The 18,940-nt window shown below is 36.5% G+C and overlaps 1 long non-coding RNA gene across 2 annotated transcripts in view; it reads right to left on the bottom strand.

Annotated features, from left to right (window-relative positions):
* Positions 1-1,492: 1,492 nt before the first annotated feature.
* The window catches only part of LOC124087552 (uncharacterized), a 66,403-nt gene continuing 48,955 nt past the window's right edge, over positions 1,493-18,940 (bottom strand). For both annotated transcript variants that reach the window (XR_009226051.1, XR_006850128.2), the window contains exons 2-4: positions 18,113-18,180; positions 15,959-16,103; positions 1,493-2,172 (exon numbers count right to left, since the gene is read on the bottom strand). This is a non-coding gene — a long non-coding RNA (uncharacterized LOC124087552). The remainder of the gene's footprint in view (positions 2,173-15,958; positions 16,104-18,112; positions 18,181-18,940) is intronic.

The raw sequence follows: 18,940 nt of genomic DNA, 5'->3' as shown, positions 1-18,940 counted from the left end.
CTTGTATAGTCAAGCAAGGCAACAGTAGAATTGTACTGTTTATTTTTGGTGCCAGGAAGTTCTGCAGAATATAGATGCTGAAATGTTTACTCAATACTAACAGTAAGGAAGGAAGGAAGAAAGGGGAGAAAGAGAAAGAACTCTAGAATATTATCAGAAATCCACTAGATTGTCTTCAGGTTACCTTTATGCTCCAGTGTTCCATCATCACTGCCAAGCATATAAGGTACAGGTGACATGAACTTCATGAAACAGATTAGCCAGTATGTCCCTCTTCCTCACTTGGAAGCCAAGTCTTCCTTTAGGAGTCCACCTAATGTAAACTGACCTAAGTCCCCTTGTCCATTCAACAATTGTTCAACCGTTTGTTGGTAAATACCACTAGCTTCCACTTGATAGGTAGGTTTTCTTTTCTTCTTCCACATCCTCTCTGCCAGGTGGCAGATTACAGTGAAAGTAAATATGAGGGTAAATTTTGCCACACTTACAAACACGTTTTAACAAGCAGGAACAACAATAATATTTCTGATTCTGTCTTCTGGACAGAATGTATTTCCAATAGAGACCCTTCAAATAATGTCCCTTTTTCTTTCTTCCAAGACAATGAATGTTCCAGAAAGGGTCTCAGTGACGATAAAGCAAACTGGATCCTCAGTGAACATATAGCATGAAAAAATAATAACAAACTTTGTTGTTTCAAGCTACAAAGCATATTTATAGATTATTAGTGCAGCATGACCTAGTCATCCTGACTGAAATATGGTTGTTACAAGCTCAGTGAAGTCCCATTTTTTTTAATATAACAAGTATTTTGAATGAGAGTTTCACTCTAAAGCAAATGCAGTAACATTATGACAGTCGGCTCAACTAATCTTCTAAACTTATGGAGTCCTCCATATGCAATGTGAGGCAGCTAAATGCTGTATCAAGAGAATTGTTCTGAATTCAAGAGCCTGGCTAACCAGATTTGACCTTTTCATGCAATGAGAAATTGCCTGGGAAATCATTTTAGACAATTGCATATATTAAAAACTATTTATTTAATCAATGAAAACTATTTCTTTTTTAAAATATATACATATTAATTACAGGTGGACACAATTCTTTTATTTATTTTTATGTGGTGCCAGGGATTGAACCCAGTTCTTCACACATGCTAAGCAAATACTCTACCACTGAGCCACACCCCCAGCCCCAATGAAATACTATTTCTAACAGTCCTTTATACTACATAATGAGTTGTATAGTGAAGATTCAAATACTATCAACTTTGGATTTCTGGTTAGGATATATTCAAATACTATTTAACCTTCCATAGAGTACAAATTAAAATTTATTGATATACATATCATATCTATATATGATATATATATATATATATATATATATATATATCAATCACAGCCTAAACTGAAATATTTTAAGTTAATTTTATAGAAAACATAAAAATCACTGAAAGAGCTCTCACCCTCTTTTTTCCTATTTACAAAAATTAGCCTCTACTCCAAGGACACACCTCATATCCACAAAAGTCCTAAAAACTCTCTAGATGATTACTCATAACTAAAATGCTAAATGCACTGTTCAACCACCTTTTTGAAGGTACTATATCTCAGATGTTCCATCTTAAAGGTGGTGCCATCAGAAGCAAGTTGTTTAGAAATAGCTACAAATCTGGAAACTGTAAAATGTTATTGAATATGACAGCTGGGTAACCCAGAGAAAGCTGCCCTTCTAGTGTCTCTAGTTGAGATCCTTGACAGGTCTCAGTGGATCTCTGGATACAAGGGAAGGCAGTTCCTTCTCCAACATCCTCCCACCTCCATCCTAGTCAGTACTACGATGGGTCATGTGATTGTAGGTGGTTCTCCCCGCCCAGTGGGGCCGGTGCTTCCAGTTTGACAGCTTTAAATTTACTCAATCTATTTGTCAAAGTCCAATGGATAAAAATGTTGAAACATAGCCATTTTTAAAAGGGAGGTTTTAGAAGTACAGGCATGGTGCAGGGAAATGCCAGGAGGTGTTCAATTTGCTAGAGCTAGCAATGGTGGGAAGGTGTTACCAACGCTCAGCCTGAAGGTCTGGGGAAGGGAGAAGATACAGGAAGCCAGAGAGGAGACTCTGAAAGATCTTGACAACAGCTGTGATCTTCAGTTCAAGGAGACAGCCAACCTACAACAAAATCCATAAGAAGAGAGGGTGGGTACCAAATTTTGCCCTCCAGTATCCTGTTAGTAAATCTCATTGGGAAACCACTGTCTTCCCCCCAACCAAAAAAAAAGAAGGCAAGGGAGCCCACTTAGGTGACCCAGAGTGAAGAAGAGGAGGGTGAGCCTCTAGAGAGGCAAATGGAAAATATCCACCACTGCTAAACCTACTTCTCAGGACACAAGCTTGCTCCAGGAGACGGGGCTAGAGCCTCCCACCTCATAGATTTGTTGCTCTTTCCCAATGGCCCTGTTTCTTTCTACCTGCACAATCATTTTATTCCAAAAACTCCTCCGAGCATCTCCACTCCTCAGAGATACCATTCTTCCCGGTAGTTTACAAAACTGACCCTCAAGGAGTTAACATATAGAAAAATAATTTGTGTTTCAGATGCTAGCCTTTTGTTGCTTTGAGCCATTTAAAATTCTGTGAGTTAATGATATGCAAATTCCATCTCTTTATGTAGACTTTCTATTGATTTACATTTTTTTTGGTAGGAAAACCAGTTTACCTTCATGCCCTTTGATTCATATAAACTTGAATCAAACTCCTTTACTCCACATAAATTTGTAAGGATATTTTTGTTTGTTTACTTTTTACTTGAATTAGATTCAAGATCTCCCTTGTTCTGTCATAAATGAGTAAAATAAAATCTTCAAATTGAATTCATTTTTTGTGGGGGGCTATAGCATGAAACCCATGATCTTGCATATGACCATGAGTTAATTTTTCTATCTAGAGTACAGTCAGATTTTATATTTTTATGAAAATTATCTTTTAACAGGAGTTAACAGGCTCCTAGTCATTTTTTTTCCTCAGGGAGTTACTTCAATTCTTTAAGCAAAGATAATGTTATATAAGGTTTATAGAAAATAAGCAAGTTGATGGCATGCTAAGAAAACAAAGACTCTGTGGTTAATTTGTGAAATGTTGAAATATTAATTTCTTAACAGTGTTTTATAATCTTAGCCTTTTGATTCATTCTATTGGTGTGACCATGACTCAGATACTCAATGAGATGCTGAATTTTATAGCAGCAGTGTTTGGTTTTTCAGGGTAATTACTATATTATTTTTCACATCTTCCAAAGATCTGTTGGAGACCACAGCAACTCAGTTTTACTGGGTGTGAAAGCCATTGAATAAGTGTCAGATGAAAAGCTCTCAGTGCTTCTGAAAGTCTAATGGGAAGTGTGTGTGTGTGTGTGTGTGTGTGTGTGTGTCCCCTACTGTGAGCAGGCAACCAAAGAATACAAACAAAAACACAATCTATGATTCTAGAAATAATTATCCAGTGATTGTCACCTCATCGCAGGCCTGTGAAATCATTTCCAATTTGATTAATCGATATGTTATGCTTTCAAAATTGTGCCTTGCATTATTAAAAGTTAACACAATCTAGTCTGCACCCACTTTTCCTATCTTAACTCCCCATCACTCCCAAATAAAAACCTTCTACAGCATTTAGACTGGACTACTCCTTCAGGCTGAAGATTCCTGGGCTTCTACAGAAACTCACTATTGCTCCAAGAGGGTCCTTCTGAACTGCCAGTGAACTTACTTCTGAATCCTCCTTATGCTTCTGCCAGTGTAAACAAATTATTCCTTCAAGTCAATTCATTCACTTCTTCCATGAAGGTTTTCTTAACCATTTCAGCTGGAAATAAATAGCATCTATATGTGTTTTGACACTTACAGCTTCTCTGTGTCATTCATTCAATGATGCCATGTAGGCTAAATCAGAGGAGATAACTATTATAAGCAGTCTGGATCTGTTGCTATAAGAACAAACAACAAAACTATCAAGCGCATACCTTTCCTCTATGGATTCTGAAATAATTAAGTAAAAGACACAGGACTTAAGCAGGAATCCAAATGTCAACTTTATTGCTATCAAAGCCAGATCAGTGAGCACTGCCTGGGCTTGAGGATGAAACCAAGTTTCCTGTTGCCATCCCCTTAATTGGATCAATGTTCCCACCAGTACTGGGACCAAGAAACCCTGCCAGGTTATATATGCCTGCAAAACAGCAAGAGAAATGATAGTAGCATATACATCTGTTAAACAGACGGAGTTATCATGCACAATAACCTTTTTGCCCGTGAAGGTAGTTACAAAAGTAATCAAGTATGGAGCTAAAGCTATTGGTTAAGTGGTGGAAATATATAGAACTGTAGGAAGAATGAGAATGTAATCATGATAACAGGCAAAAAATATAATTTTGTAATTTTTGTCTGGGATTAACTGGTTCATCATCTCATCCTCCCTCTAGGATGCTACCTCTCTCAATGAAATCAGCAAACCTGTTGACAAGATAAAACTGAATTTATTGCTCATTATGTTAAGGAGGGCAACCACTTCTATAGAGCTTTGGCAATACCAGGAAGGGGAGCCAGTTTGAAGCAATGACAGAATTTAGTAGAATTAAAAGTTTGGGTTAAAGAGGAGTTTTCAAGTGGAAATTTGAGTAGGGCAAGGTAAGGATTGCAGTGCAATAGTCCATTGTTGAACTAGCAAAGGAGTCATATGGTTTGTATCTTAAATGTCCCCAAAGGCTCAGAGGCTAAATTCTGGTTCTCCTGAAAGGTAATGACAACTTCAGAAGATAGGTTCTAGTTGTAAGAAGTTAGGCCACAGCAGGCATGCTTTGAAGGGAATATTGGGACCCCAGCCCCTTCCTCTCTTTTTGCTTCAAACCACTATGAGATGAGCAGCTTTGTTTCACCATGAGCTCCCTACCATGACATGCTGCCTCGCCACATGTCCAAAGTAACAGGATCACACAACTATAAACTGAAATTTCTGAAACCATGAACAAAAAATAAATATTTCCTCCTTATAAGTTGACTATGTCAGGTATTTTGTCATAGTAACAGCAAGCTAACACAAGGAGAATTTCAAAGTGAGAGATTCAAAGAACCTTAGAGTACAAACTATCTGTTAATGCTTTCCACTTAAGATTGTATATGACTTTTGAGAAGCTTCTGTAATTAATAATCAAGTCATAGTAACAAAAAATAATATATCCAATTATTTGTGGGCATGCCAATTGATCAAACAATGACACTGTCTAATTTAAGTTGATTGTCTCCAACTATTACCAAGAAACATATCTGACTTCCCAGACTTCTAACAGAACCCCACCTCCAAAGAAACAAACAAACAAAAAATAATAATAATAATTTTTCAAACTTCAGGTAAGCAATTAAAACTATGTAATATAATGCCAGTATTTCTGCATGTACTGTATCATGTGTTAAACACAATAATTCTCTAGAAAGAATTATAAGCAGTCATTAAGGAAATGAAAATTAAAGTCACAAAGAGATGTTGCTAATATTAAAAGGCATGGGGGGATTGGGGTGTAGTTCAGTGGTAGAGTGTTTGCTTAGCATGGGTGAGGTCCTGCAACACATATTAGAAAATAATAAGTCTTGGTAAGGATGTGGAAAAAGAAGTACCTTTGCACATTATTGTTGGGAAAATGTAAAATGAGGTAGCCTCTGTAGAAAGCAGTTTGAGAGTTCCTCAAAAAATTAAAAAGTTATCCAGTAATGGCATTTCCTACGCATATACCAAAATTAGTTGAAAGCACAGGCTCACATCCTTGTAAACTATGTTCATTTCAACTTTATTCACAATAGTCAGAAAATGAAAACAACCCAGTGTCTATCAATAGATGAATGAATACACAAAATGTGGTATCTACATACAACAGGATAAAAGGAATGAAATTTTGATACCTACTACAATAGAGATGAAAATGTGTTGAAAACATTATGTTAAGAGAGAGCCAACACAAAAGGACAAAAAATGTGTGATTCTACTTATATAAGGTACTTAGAACAGTCAAATTCATGAAGATAGAAAATAGGTTATCAGGGACTAAGGGGAGAAGGAAGTGGGGTGTTATTATTCCATGGGCATGAAGTTTTTATTGGGTATGGATTTTTAAAAAGTTCTAGAAATGAAAAGTAATGGTAACCGTTGTCACAATTGTACAAAATCATGAATGTATTTAACATCACTGAATTCATATACAAAAATCATTAAAATGGTACATTTTGTGGTATGTGTATTTTACCACAATTTTTAAAAAATTGTTCCTTAGTTTTTAGACCACTCTTTTCACCCACTCTCAAATAGTGCTAGTGACTGAAGTATACTAGATACATACAATTAAACAGACTTTCTGAGTTGAGAAGTAGCATATAAAATTGTCATCACAGTTATTACACTATGTTCTCACAGGCATCGTAGTATGTAAGGAACAGGTTTAAATAACAAAGCACGTCATGGAAAAGTGTCTTGCTCCTTTTGCTGGTGAAAATATTCAGAATTTCACAAGCCAAAGAACTATTATTTAAGCATTCAAGAAAGTCCCCAAATTTGACCCCAATAGAACACTTAGGAATTTGAAGGCTGTTTTAAAGAGCAATACAAACACACCTGTAATACATGGCTGAGATCATTCAACTTAGTTCATAAATGCATCAGAGACCATGTCTGTATTTAAGTCTCTTTCCCACAAGAAAAAATAAATTGAGTCATGCACCATAATTTTGCTGCAATGAGAGCTTAAGAAATAGATAATTTTTATTACAGTGGTCTATCCCAAATCCCTCCCTAAAAGCTAAGAAATTGCCAAAAGTAATTCATTAAAAACCAGATTTCAGAAACCTTGGTATAGTTGTGACCTTCTGAAGTTCACCATTGAAGGGGTCACCCAAGCAGTCATGGAATTATTTGGTATAAAAATAATTGTTGGCATATCCTATGCAATATCTAAATTGAATAATGGTACCAGATAAATAATAGATGGGAATGAAGCTTGTATATCATTCATTATCATGTGTAATCAATAAATGATTTAATTCTCTTGAAAAAAAAAAACAGATTTAATACCCAAGAACAGCAATGTTCGAATAAGGGTCTAGAAAACTGTAACCAAGTTATGCTGAGTCTAAATAATCAGAATGATAAGAACAAAATCAGGTTTTGTGGATCTATTTCAGCAATTTAAATTTTGATGGTAAATAACGCTGTTTGGATTGGCCTGCTCAAGGCAGAACTGATTGAGATGATCAATGCTCAGCCTCCAAGGTCCCTCACAATTTTGGCATATTTCAATTCTATTATTGCAAAATTCGTTGAAATATCCAGCTCTTCCAATTTGGACTATTAATTTTGAAACTAAGAGTATCCAAAGGGCTGGGGATGTGGCTCAAGCGGTAGGGCGATCGCCTGGCATGCGTGCGGCCCGGGTTCGATCCTCAGCACCACATACAAACAAAGATGTTGTGTCCGCCGAAAACTAAAAAATAAATATTAAAATTCTCTCTCTCTCTCTCTCTTAAAAAAAAAAAAGAGTATCCACAGTCCTGAGTTTAAGCCTACCTCAGTGTTTAATAAGACATTAGCAATTGTCAATTAAGTTTTAATGATAGTATTAAAATGCAAACCAAGATAATTTGTATACTTTTCTATGACTTGGAAGAAGAGTTTTTGTTCTACAGAACAAAATCTATTTAAAAAGACATTATGCATAAATTGAAACAGAATAATTTGCATAAAACAGATAATTGACTCACACTTGCATAGGGCTTTAAAATTTACAAAGTGTTTTAACATAACTTTCCTTATTTAATTCTTATTAATATGTTGCAATGTAGGCTATAGGCTGAATATTCAAGTTTCCCATTATATAATCTAAAACAAAAATAATACAAATGATAGTGGCTTTAAGAGTGAACTGAGTACTACCTTAAATTTACAAAAAGGGGCTTCACAAGTTGTTTTTTTTTCTTTTTTCTTGATAAAATTAATAACAATTTCCTTGGGACCAGAGTTATGATGTTTAAATTATTCTTGTGTATCAATTACATGCTTGAGCCACTCAACAACATTATGTGGGCAGGTACAGTTCCAACACTAAAAAAATGGGTAAGTAGCTACAATATTAGTCAACCTCTTCGTCACCACAGAAAAAGACAAGAAAGAAAGGCTGAAAACCTCCTATTCAAAGTAAATGTGAATTAACCTTATGCTCATTTTAGACGGAGTTTAGTTTTTTACAGTTAGTTTTCTGTGTTTATAGTTTGAAGACTTGTGTTTCAGACATACAACAATGATAAATATTTTAAGAGAACATTTAAAAAGTGACTGCATCCAAAACTGAGATGAGCAACCCCAGAGTGAACAGCACAAAAACAAGCCAATAATGTGCAGGATGCAAGAAGGATCTGTGGTACTTTGCTCAACTAAGTAGGTAGAGGATTCTGAGAATTTGGCTTTTGTGGTGAATAGGGTAGAGTTGGACCCTTCCTCTCTTAAAAGGAAAAAGAACAAATGCTGCCAACCATTGAAACATCCGACTTGGTGACTGATTCTGCAATAACCCTATCATCACTGAGGGACAAGAGTGGGAACCACAGATATGAGATATGATCCTGGATCAGAGGCCCAGAAATCGTCAGGTGGCTGGCAGGTGTGTATAACCTCAAAATTGCTAATCCTGAAGAAATGAGTGCAGAGAAAGAGGTGGCCCTTGAAACATGATAAGCCAGCAAGCCCTTAAGACCAAAATACATAAATAAACTCTAGCTAAGAAAGATAGTCCATGACTACATTATTCATAATATGGATTTATGCCTAGCAAGTTATTTGACATGTCAGAGATAAAAATGGAATAACACTTATAAAGATAAACAAGAAATCTAAATCCAGGGCAATCCATAATAAAATAAGAGCAGATAATAGTGAATAAAATTAAGAATAATTAAACTTGTAAGTATTGTAATTTGAAAAAAAAATAAACATGATAAAGGTGGGCCAAAAGAGCAAAATAGTTAACACATTTGAAGGCAGTCTAAGAAATTCACTCAGAATGCAGCACAGAGAGAAGGGATTTTTAAAGATATCTCCATTTGCATGAATAGAAACAGAGAGAGAGAGGCTTAACAAATACTTAAAAATAGTGTCAAATAAGCAGAACAGAGGATATGAGGGAGAAGTAACAGTTTTGACTATGCCAATAACTTTAAAAGTTTAAAAAATAAATAAGTTCCTAAAAACTATAAAAATTTAAAAGTTGGCTTGAGGGAAAAAAAATGGAATTTCTGCGTAAACAGCCATTAAAGAAAATGAGTTACATTTTTTTAATCTTTACTAAAAGAGCACATTAATCCCCCACCATTTTACAGACACATTACACCCAATCTTCAAGGAACAGATAATTTCCCATGTACAAAATGATAAGTTAATATAGAACTTAGTAAACTTTAGTAATTAAATGATGTGATGCTCATCCAGGAATGAACAATGTACCAATGAAACAGTGGGAAAAAAAATCTCAGGAAACAACTGTAAATTGCACCTTGGTAGATGACAGAGATATCCCTATAAATTAGTGAGGAAAGACAGGGCTAATTAACAAATGTTCCAGGATAATAACCATGGAAATAACTAGTTAACCATATGACAGAAAAAAAAATAATACTAAATACTTCATATCATATGCAAAAATGCATTTCAAATATATTTAACATCAGAATGGAAATAACATTTTAAAATTTCAGAAGTTAATACAGAAGAATATTTTTATGATATTGGATAAAGTACAAATCGTGAGGGAAAAAATTGACAATAGGTCCACCAAGTTGACACCAAGTATCTGTATCTCAAATAGCATCATAAAAATATTAAAACATGGGCCAGAGATTGGGAGAAGAGAATGTGTGACCAAAATAAAATCAAGATCCAGAATATCAAAGTTAGTCCCCCAGACCAATAAAAATAAGACAACCCAGGCAGCGGAGGATATGGATCAGCAATTTACAAGAACCAACACATATTTGAAAGGATGCTCAGACTCACAAACCAAAACCCAACAAGAGACCATTTCACACCCATCAAACTGACAGAAACTAACAAGTTGGAAAATACCAGGTGTTGGAGAGCAAGAGGGAAAACAAGAATTCTCACACTCACTGCTGGTAGAAGGGAATTGATAGGGTGACTTGAAAGTAATTTGACAACATGTAATTAAAGATGTGATTTCCTTTATCAAGCCACTCTCTAGATACATGCATTAAAACTTCTATATATACACAAGAAGAGATAGAAAAGTAGATAGGAATGTGTGTGTGTGTGTGTGTCTGCATGTAATTGTTAATCTACTCCATATTTGGTCCCTAACATTCAGCTGTTCTAAATATACATACATCTTCATGGCATTATGGCTTTTAATAGCACAATAAATTGAGACAGAACCATCTAAATATTCATAAATGGAAAATAGACAAATACATATATCATTGTTTGATGATACCAGGAAATATTATATGGCAATAAAATGAATAAGCAAGTGGTAAAGCTAGCATATGTATATATCTAGAAAGTAGAGAGAAAAAAATCTAATTGTAGAATTTCACATTCAGTTTGATTTTATATGTTTAAAACAGACAAAATGGCAATGTTTTCTGTACTTACATTTGTCTGTGAAGAACGTTGCACAAAAGCTAAGGATCCGCATCAACATATTGCCTAAATCTGGTAGGAATAAGGAGGGACATGTGTTGTATTTCTTAAAAGAAAAGAACAGCGGCACATGTGGAAAACATTTACTAGAAGTGAATTTTTCACACAGGCCTCTTTGTCATGTACTGGTAAATGTCTAAGAATATTTTCTAATAAAAAAATTTTTTTCTCAAATATTTGTATCAGACAACTTCAAAAGAAAGCTATTTTATTAAAAGGTGATGAAAAGAAAACAGAACTTTTTAATTCCCAAACAGGAGCAATAAGAATTGTTAGAACTTTTGGACAAGTGTCATTTTTAAAATAACGTTTTATGATAAATTAATAGAATTTGTTCTTCAAAAACTGTATAATGGTGAATCTCTATGCATTAACCTAGAAAATATTGAGATAAAGCAAAAAATGTCATACTACCTTCTTAGATACTTAATACATTTATACAGCCACCTACAAAAAGTGACAAGTATCACTACAGAATGTCAAGGTTTTATTTTATATTCCTGCAGTAGAAATCACCTTGTTCTTTACACTGTGTTCCAGCATCAGTGCAGCCACAGAAGGAACACCTAGCTGGCCATCACAAAGTTTGAAACCTGGATCTGCTTTGTCCCATCCAGGTATAAACATAAGGGCTCTTCAGTCTTCATACCCAGCCCCACCCAGTACTGAGTTAGTTCTAACCAAGGTTAGGAGCCCAATGGAAGACCCATCATCCAGCGAGTTCTAAAGTTCATATCAACTCTACTCTCCTAAACACAAAAGTTTCCAGCCTTCTTTAAGTTTTTCTTTTGGTGGTACTTGGGGAATTGAACCCAGGGCCTTATACATGCTAGGCAAGTACTCTACCAACTGAGCTATGTTCCCAGCCCCAATTTTCAATCTTCTTATTCCTATTGTGAAGTTTCTGATTCTGTACTTCAATATTGACATTTACATGGAGCTTCCTCCAGAATTTGGCCTTCTTCCCTGCATGCCAGTTCTTACTTTTGTGCCTCAGCCTGATTCTTTGTTTCAGATACTTCACGTTGTCGTCAGTAAAAGTTCCCCTCTTGCCTCTGTCCTTGGGACATGCCTATTGCAGTTTTCCCCAAGCTATAACCCATTGGGAATTACACCCAAGGTATAATAACTGTTCCTGTAGTACCAGGCAGAAAGGAGTACTGAAGATTTCTATGCCAACCCAAACTTAGGCCCATCACTCCAGCCTCTGACCTATGACTAAACCTCCATCCTGGATTGCTAATTTGCTCTCCAATTCCCCCTTCTGTAGTTAAAAGTTCTGCTTAGCAGAAATAACAACAGTAATTGAACCCAGGGCCTTGTGCATGCTAGGCAAGCACTCTACCAACTGAGCTATGTTCCCAGTTAGGTAGTTATTACTGTCAGGGTTGAGTCAGGAAAAAAAAAAAAAGCTACTCTACATGTTACAAATAGAAGAATTTTAATGCAAGAACTTAAGAGACTTTCACACAGTTGGAAGAGGCAAGGGAGAGTGGGTTGGGGCAGCCATCACCAGACATCTTTCCTGAAATATTGAAGTGGTTCATTCTCTAGGACTCTTTGGAAAGCTCTGGGAATCTCTTGGCACACATTTCCAACTGCATCAGCTTCCAAAGGAAAGAACTTCCTTTTATTTCTTCACAAATCTTACTCAAGGATTTCTCTTGGAAACATCTAGATGGGGAAAGTAAGCCTGGGAAGGGCAGTTCCCAGGCTCTCCCGTGCCATGAGAGATCTTAAAAGGGAATGGTATGAGCTGATTTGAAAGTACACAGCCAATGCTCTACTGCAAAATGCCATTACTTAATCACCATGTCCTAGAACACCCCCTTCTAGTTGGAATCTTTCTAATGAATTACCCTTAAAAGAACCCGATACCCATAATTGAAAACAACCTCTTATCCTCAGCCTGGTTGGGGTAGAATTCCTAACTGGATACACCTGCCAGAAACAAAATGGTGCTTCACCCTGGCATAGTTATTCCTGAAGTTTTTTGGACCAAAGTTTTCTAGGACCAAGACATGTAAACAAAGACATGTATTAGCTACCTCTCACTGGCCACTAAGATTTGGACTGTGGAACCTTGTCTCAGAGACAACTCTATTTCCACACCAACTGACCTAGACCTAGGCTTCCCCCTTTCCCACTTCCTGCACTTTCCGACTAGCCCAAGCTCCCAGCATCCTACAAGGCAAACTCTACATGTTGTAATGCTACAAGATTCCCAGGAAGTCTATTCTGCCACGATTATTTGTTGCCAACCAGAACTTTCAACATAAGTACACTAAATTGTTTCCTAAGTCTGGACTCCCTGGCATAAATGTATTGTGAACAGTCAAGAAGAATTTTTTTTTAGTTTATTAGATAACAGGAGTAGCATGGCACAAAATATTTTAGTAGCTATTATTGCCTACAGAATAATATAAATCTTTCCACTTAAAACATTCAAAGCCAACCCCCAAAGATTCAAAACGATCTCTCTAATCTTATAGCACATATTTCCTTACCTATATCTTCTATCCTATCAAAATTAATCCAGTTACCATTTCTCTGAAAGAATCATATGGACCTAACAATATTCAAACTTGAATAAAGTTATTCTTTCCACTTAGAGTGCCCTTTACTCCTAAGTACCCCTTGAAAACTACAGCCTATTTCTCAAGACACAGCTCAAATGGTATATGAAAACTCTACTTCTCAGTAACCAACCCCATACTGTGCTTGTATCTGGCTATTTGTGAGAGTGTGTTATCTCTTCTATTGAACTGAAAATCATTGAGAGCAAAGACTATTTATCTTAATGATGTCCCTCACCCACGTAGTCACACACGCCTACAGTGACCTAACACATTAGAGGTGATCCATAGAAAACTTTCAAATAGAGTTTAAGAGTTGAAATAAGGTCAAGATAACTGTTATCTTATAAGCTGAACTGTTTCTAACCTTCCCAAATGAGGGGAAAAAAACATATTCTATACAATCATTTCTCATTATGTAAAACAGAGACTTCGGGTGGTTTACGTATAAAGAAATTTAATTTAGAAATCATCCAAGGAAAAATTCCCGGGGGTAAAAAACACTCTAGCCTCCAATTACCAATACATTTTAACTATTGTCCCATCCCAAGGTTAGAGATTTGTGAGGAGTCTATACAATTTATTGATTCTGAGCATTTATTCAATTATATTCCATTTGTATTAGTTATTTTCAGCCCATTAAAACACTTATTCAAACCTTTGGAATTTTCCCTACGCACTTTCCTAAATGTATTTCCTTCAATGTGTTAAATGAGTAACTGGAGATTTTGCTGAGTCCTTGCAGAAACACACTAAATGACTGAGACAAGAGCAAATATATCTCCTAAGTTACTCAAGTGCAGGAATATTAAGGCTCTAGAGAAAATAACAGCTCAGTAGTGCAGGAAGTGTCAAAAGACCCAAAGACATTGGGAAGTCTCGAGGCACAGACACTAAGTAGGACCCAGCAGGGAATCTTTATTTTATTTTATTTTACTTTATTTTTTACTGAAGAGGGGAAATTCAAATTGTAGATATAGATGTACTTCCTTCCTGGCTTACTGGGATGAGATGTATCTCCCTTGTGATGAGGACTGCTGCCATGCTCAATGGTCCAGGTTAATAAAATTAAAACCTGAAGAGAACTGTGTAGGAGTAGGGCCAAGATAGGTGAGCTGGACATCCAGGTTTCTAGTACATCTGAGGAAACTAGCTATCAGACAAAACCTAAGCTGGCAGGTGTCAAATATCATCCAAAGGCTTGGAAGCCAAACTTCAAGCGCAGAGGTGATGAATCTTGCAAAGATCCAGAGCAAGTCAAGCATTTGAAACACTGAAAAGTCAAAGCAGAGATGAAGAAGACAACAGGAAATTTGTGACCGAGGTAGACATAAACACAGAATTCTGAATTATCGGAGCAAGACATGAGCACTAATTATGGAGCAAGACACTGGCACTAAGAAGAACGCAAGACTGTCTGGTTTGTGAGCTAATCGCGATTTGGTTCTAAAAACTGATCCTTTCTGATTTCCTCTGTTTTACTAATTGTGAATTATTCTGAGTTGACAGGTATATGCAGAAAGTAATTAAACTAGCTGGAGCCCCCGAGTATTCTGAATACAGGTGAACAGCTGTTGGCAGCTGGAACTGGAGTAGAACTGGGCGTGGCAGGTTGTCTTTTGCAAAGATAGCTCCTGTCCCATGTTCTTGTCTGCAATGTGCCCTCCTCAAGAAGTGGCACTCATCACCCTACCCTGGGATTGGCTTTAGTAGTTTTCCTGACCCTTTAGAAAGTGGAAGAAGTGACACTGAGATTTCTGAGGCCAAATCATGAGAAATCTTTCAGTTTCCTCTTGGAAGAAGGAACATTGCATCGCTGCTGAGCTGCTCCTCTGAGACCTGCTGCCATTCTACAAGGGATCTTTACTACATGGAGAAGCCACAAGTTCACGTAGGAAGCCCAGGCTGAACTTCCAGGAAACAGCATCAACTGTAAGCCATGTGACATTCCAACTGCACTGGGCTTTCAACTGAAGGCAGCTAGAGCCTCTATTTTACCTCAACTACATGACAGACCCCAAACCAAGCTCCATTAGCCCACAGAAGTGTGAGATACAATAACAAATTGCTGTTTTAAGCTATATTTCAGGATCACTTTTTATATAGTAAATAATAATCAGTACCTGGGACTATAAGTATGATTTTTGAAAATTACCTTTATCCAAGGCTACTACTACTGGGGCCATGATAGACAGTTGTTACTTTCAACAGACCCCAAAATGTATTCAGTTCCCTCCAACACTTCACCTTTTTTTTGATACTCTAAGAAAAATTTCTGAAGGATGAATTTGATTATTAAAAAGCGAATTGGGGTTACTTGGCGATTTTTATTTGCACTGTCTCTAGAATGCCTTGTTTTGCACATAACTGAGATTAAGCCAAAGCCTAAAACCACTGAAAATGTTGAAAAGTCTGTATTTAAAGGCCAGGGTGGAGAAGAAGCACTGGAGAAAAGTGAGCAATTACTGAATACCTTACAAAATGCACACTCTGGTGATCGTTGGCATTTTCAGGGAGAAATCTTCCAGAGAGATAGATGATACCTTTCTCAAACAATTAATACCAGAGACTGTGCTGCTTGTTATGCTGTTGTGTTTCCTTTTGAAATATGATACATGCCAGGCTATTTCACTTACCTCCCATCTCTCATTTTCTCAGTCCTATTAATGCAAGAACATAATGCAGAACATAAAATGATTCTCAGTTTACAGTTGATTCTTCAACATCAAAGGTTTATGGTATTATGGCACAGTCTAGTAGAGCTTTAAATATTGGTTTGAGCTAAATGGAAAGAGAAAAAAGTACGTATTAAAGATTGTCTTTCATGCTGTATATAAATTATCTAATTTAATCCCAAAGCAACTCCATAAGGTATTATTATCCTTATTTTATAGAAAATAAAACTTTAGAATCAGACTACTTTCACTGTAATATGTTTCTATGAAAATGGGTCTTCTAACCAATGGTACAGAATAGAAGACACAGAGACAAACACATATAAATTCAGTTATCACATACTAGTTGAAGGCGCCATAAACATGTATTGGAGAAAAGACAGCCTCTTCAACAAATGGTGCTAGGAAAACTGGAAATCCACATGTAATAAAATGAAATTAAACCCCTATCTCTCACCATACACAAAACTGAACTCTAAGTGGATCAAGGACCTAGGCATTAGACCACAGACCCTGTGCCTACTAGAAGAAAAGTAGGCCAAAATCTCCATCATGTCAGTGTAGGAACTAAATTTCTCAACAAGACTCCTAAAGCCACAATAAGTAAAATCAAGAATTAATAAATGAAATTGTGTCAAACTACAAAACTTCTTCACAGCAAAGAAAACAATCAAGAACATGAAGAGAGAGCCTACAGAATGGAGAAAATCTTTGCCACCTGCACCTCAGATAGAGCATTAATCTCCAGGATATATAAAGAAATCAAAAACGTAACCCCCAAAAAACAAACAACACAATCAATAAATGGGCAAAGAAACTGAACAGACACTTCTCATAAGAAGAAATACAAATTTCTTCAACAAATATATGAAAAAAATGTTCAACATCACTAGCAATTGGAGAAATGCAAATTAAAACTACACTGAGATTTCATCTCACTCCAGTCAGAACGGCAATTATTACCAAGAATACAAGCAACAATAAATGTTGGCAAATATGTCAGGGGGGAAAGTATACTCGTACATTGCTGGTGGGACGACAAGTTGGTGAAACTATTCTGGAAAGCAGTATGGAGTTTCCTCAGAAAACTTGGAATGAAACCACTATTTGACTCAGTTATCCCACTTCTGAGCATATACCCAAAGGACTTAAAAATCAGCACACTATAGTGAAAGGGTCCCATCAATGTCCATAGCAGCTCAATTCACAATAACAAAACTATGGAACCAACTTACGTTCCCTTCAACAGATGAATGGATAAAGAAAATGTGGTACATATACACAATGAAATATTACCCAGCCACAAAGAAGAATGAAATTATGGCATTTGCTGGCAAATGGATGGAACGGGAGGCTATCATGCCAAGTGAAATAAGTCAATCCCAAAAAATCCTAAGGCTGAATGTTCTCTCTGATATGTGGGTGCTGACTCACAATCGGCTCGGGAGAGGGAGAACTGTAGGTTCACTGGATGGATTGGAAAGGGGAAATGGAGGGAAGGAAGGAAAGATGGGAATGGGAAAGGCCGTAGAATGAATCAGACATAACTTTCTTATATGAGTACACATGACTAGTGTAACCCCACACCATGTACAACCACAAGACTGGTAAGTTGTACTCCATGTATATATGATATGTCAAAATACATTCTACTGTCATGTATATCTGAAAAGAACAAACTTTTTTAAAAAAAAAGAACCAGAGGGGCATTGAACTTCTCAATAGCAATGCTCTGAGCCATGAAGCCAAACTTTCCAAAGTCTAGGGCAAAATGGTTTCCGCCAGCATTCTTACACCCAACTACCAGTTAAGTGTAATGGTAGAATAAAGAGGTTGTTAGACAAAAAATAATAATAAAATGAAATGGGCTGGGGCTGGGGCTCAGCGGTAGCACACCTGTCTGTCATGTGTGAGGCACTGGGTTCGATTCTCAGCACCATATACAAATAAATAAAGGTCTATCAACAACCAAAAAAGTATTTTTTAAAATGGGCCTTCTAAAATAGAGTTCATCTGTGTTTTATATATATAGCAGCTTGTGATTTAGTTTTCAAAAGAAATGTACTTTTCTCAAATGACCCAGATTTATTTTCTTTAGCTCATAGTTGCACCTACCTGATAAACATTCAGCCCTAGAGGTGACACAGGCAGCCGTTCAGTGGCAGTAGTAACAGCAGCATGCACTAAAACAGAATGAAAGGAGAAATGAGCACAACAGGTCATTTCAGAGGGTACATGCCCCAGAATTTTTTGACAATGTTTACTCCTTGCTCTCAAAAGAACACTTTTTGCCAGTCAGTATATTCCAAGTTTAGTTTGGAAAGCATGGGCCTCTTCTATATAGGGAGAAAACGTAGCCCCATATTAACAATTCCAACTGAAAGGGGCTATTTTGTGATATCAATTAAAGCATGCATGCTGTCTGTATAGATTTTTGTTGCATATGAGCTTTTGTTATGGATGCACAGATCCCAGTCAATTTTGATTCATATTCCGCATGCAACACAGAATAAAAATACAAATGGTCTGTAATGAGACTTGAAACTTCTTCATATTAAAAATCTTTGTGGTGGTGACCATCTCTCCACCAAGGAACCTCAGCTCTAGGCTGATACTTCTCTCTGTAGTGTGTTACTTTCCTGGTTCTCAGATGACCAGTGGGATTAAATTAAGAAGTCAGTTTAATTCTGAAGCATGGCAATCTTATGGGAACACTGAGAGGTAAATGAAAATTATTTTGCAGTCTCTTAAATAATGAAAACATAAGAGCATTTGCTGGCACCACATAAAAATGTAACAATGGAATGCAGCGTCAGAGAGAGCACACAGACCGTGCCAAAGATTAGCCATGACAATGCACAAATTAACTTTAGCAGTAATCCTGGAGGAATATATTCATTGGGGGTAACATTAATCTTGGCATAGGCAGACAGGAGAAGAAAA

The sequence above is a fragment of the Marmota monax genome, unplaced genomic scaffold, assembly GCF_021218885.2.
Source record: "Marmota monax isolate L192 unplaced genomic scaffold, Marmota_monax_Labrador192_F-V1.1 WCK01_AAM20220418_F8-fsc00021, whole genome shotgun sequence".
Classification (NCBI taxonomy): Eukaryota; Metazoa; Chordata; class Mammalia; order Rodentia; family Sciuridae; genus Marmota; species Marmota monax.
Note: the sequence above shows the minus strand (reverse complement) of the source record. Positions and strands in the feature narration are given on the sequence as shown.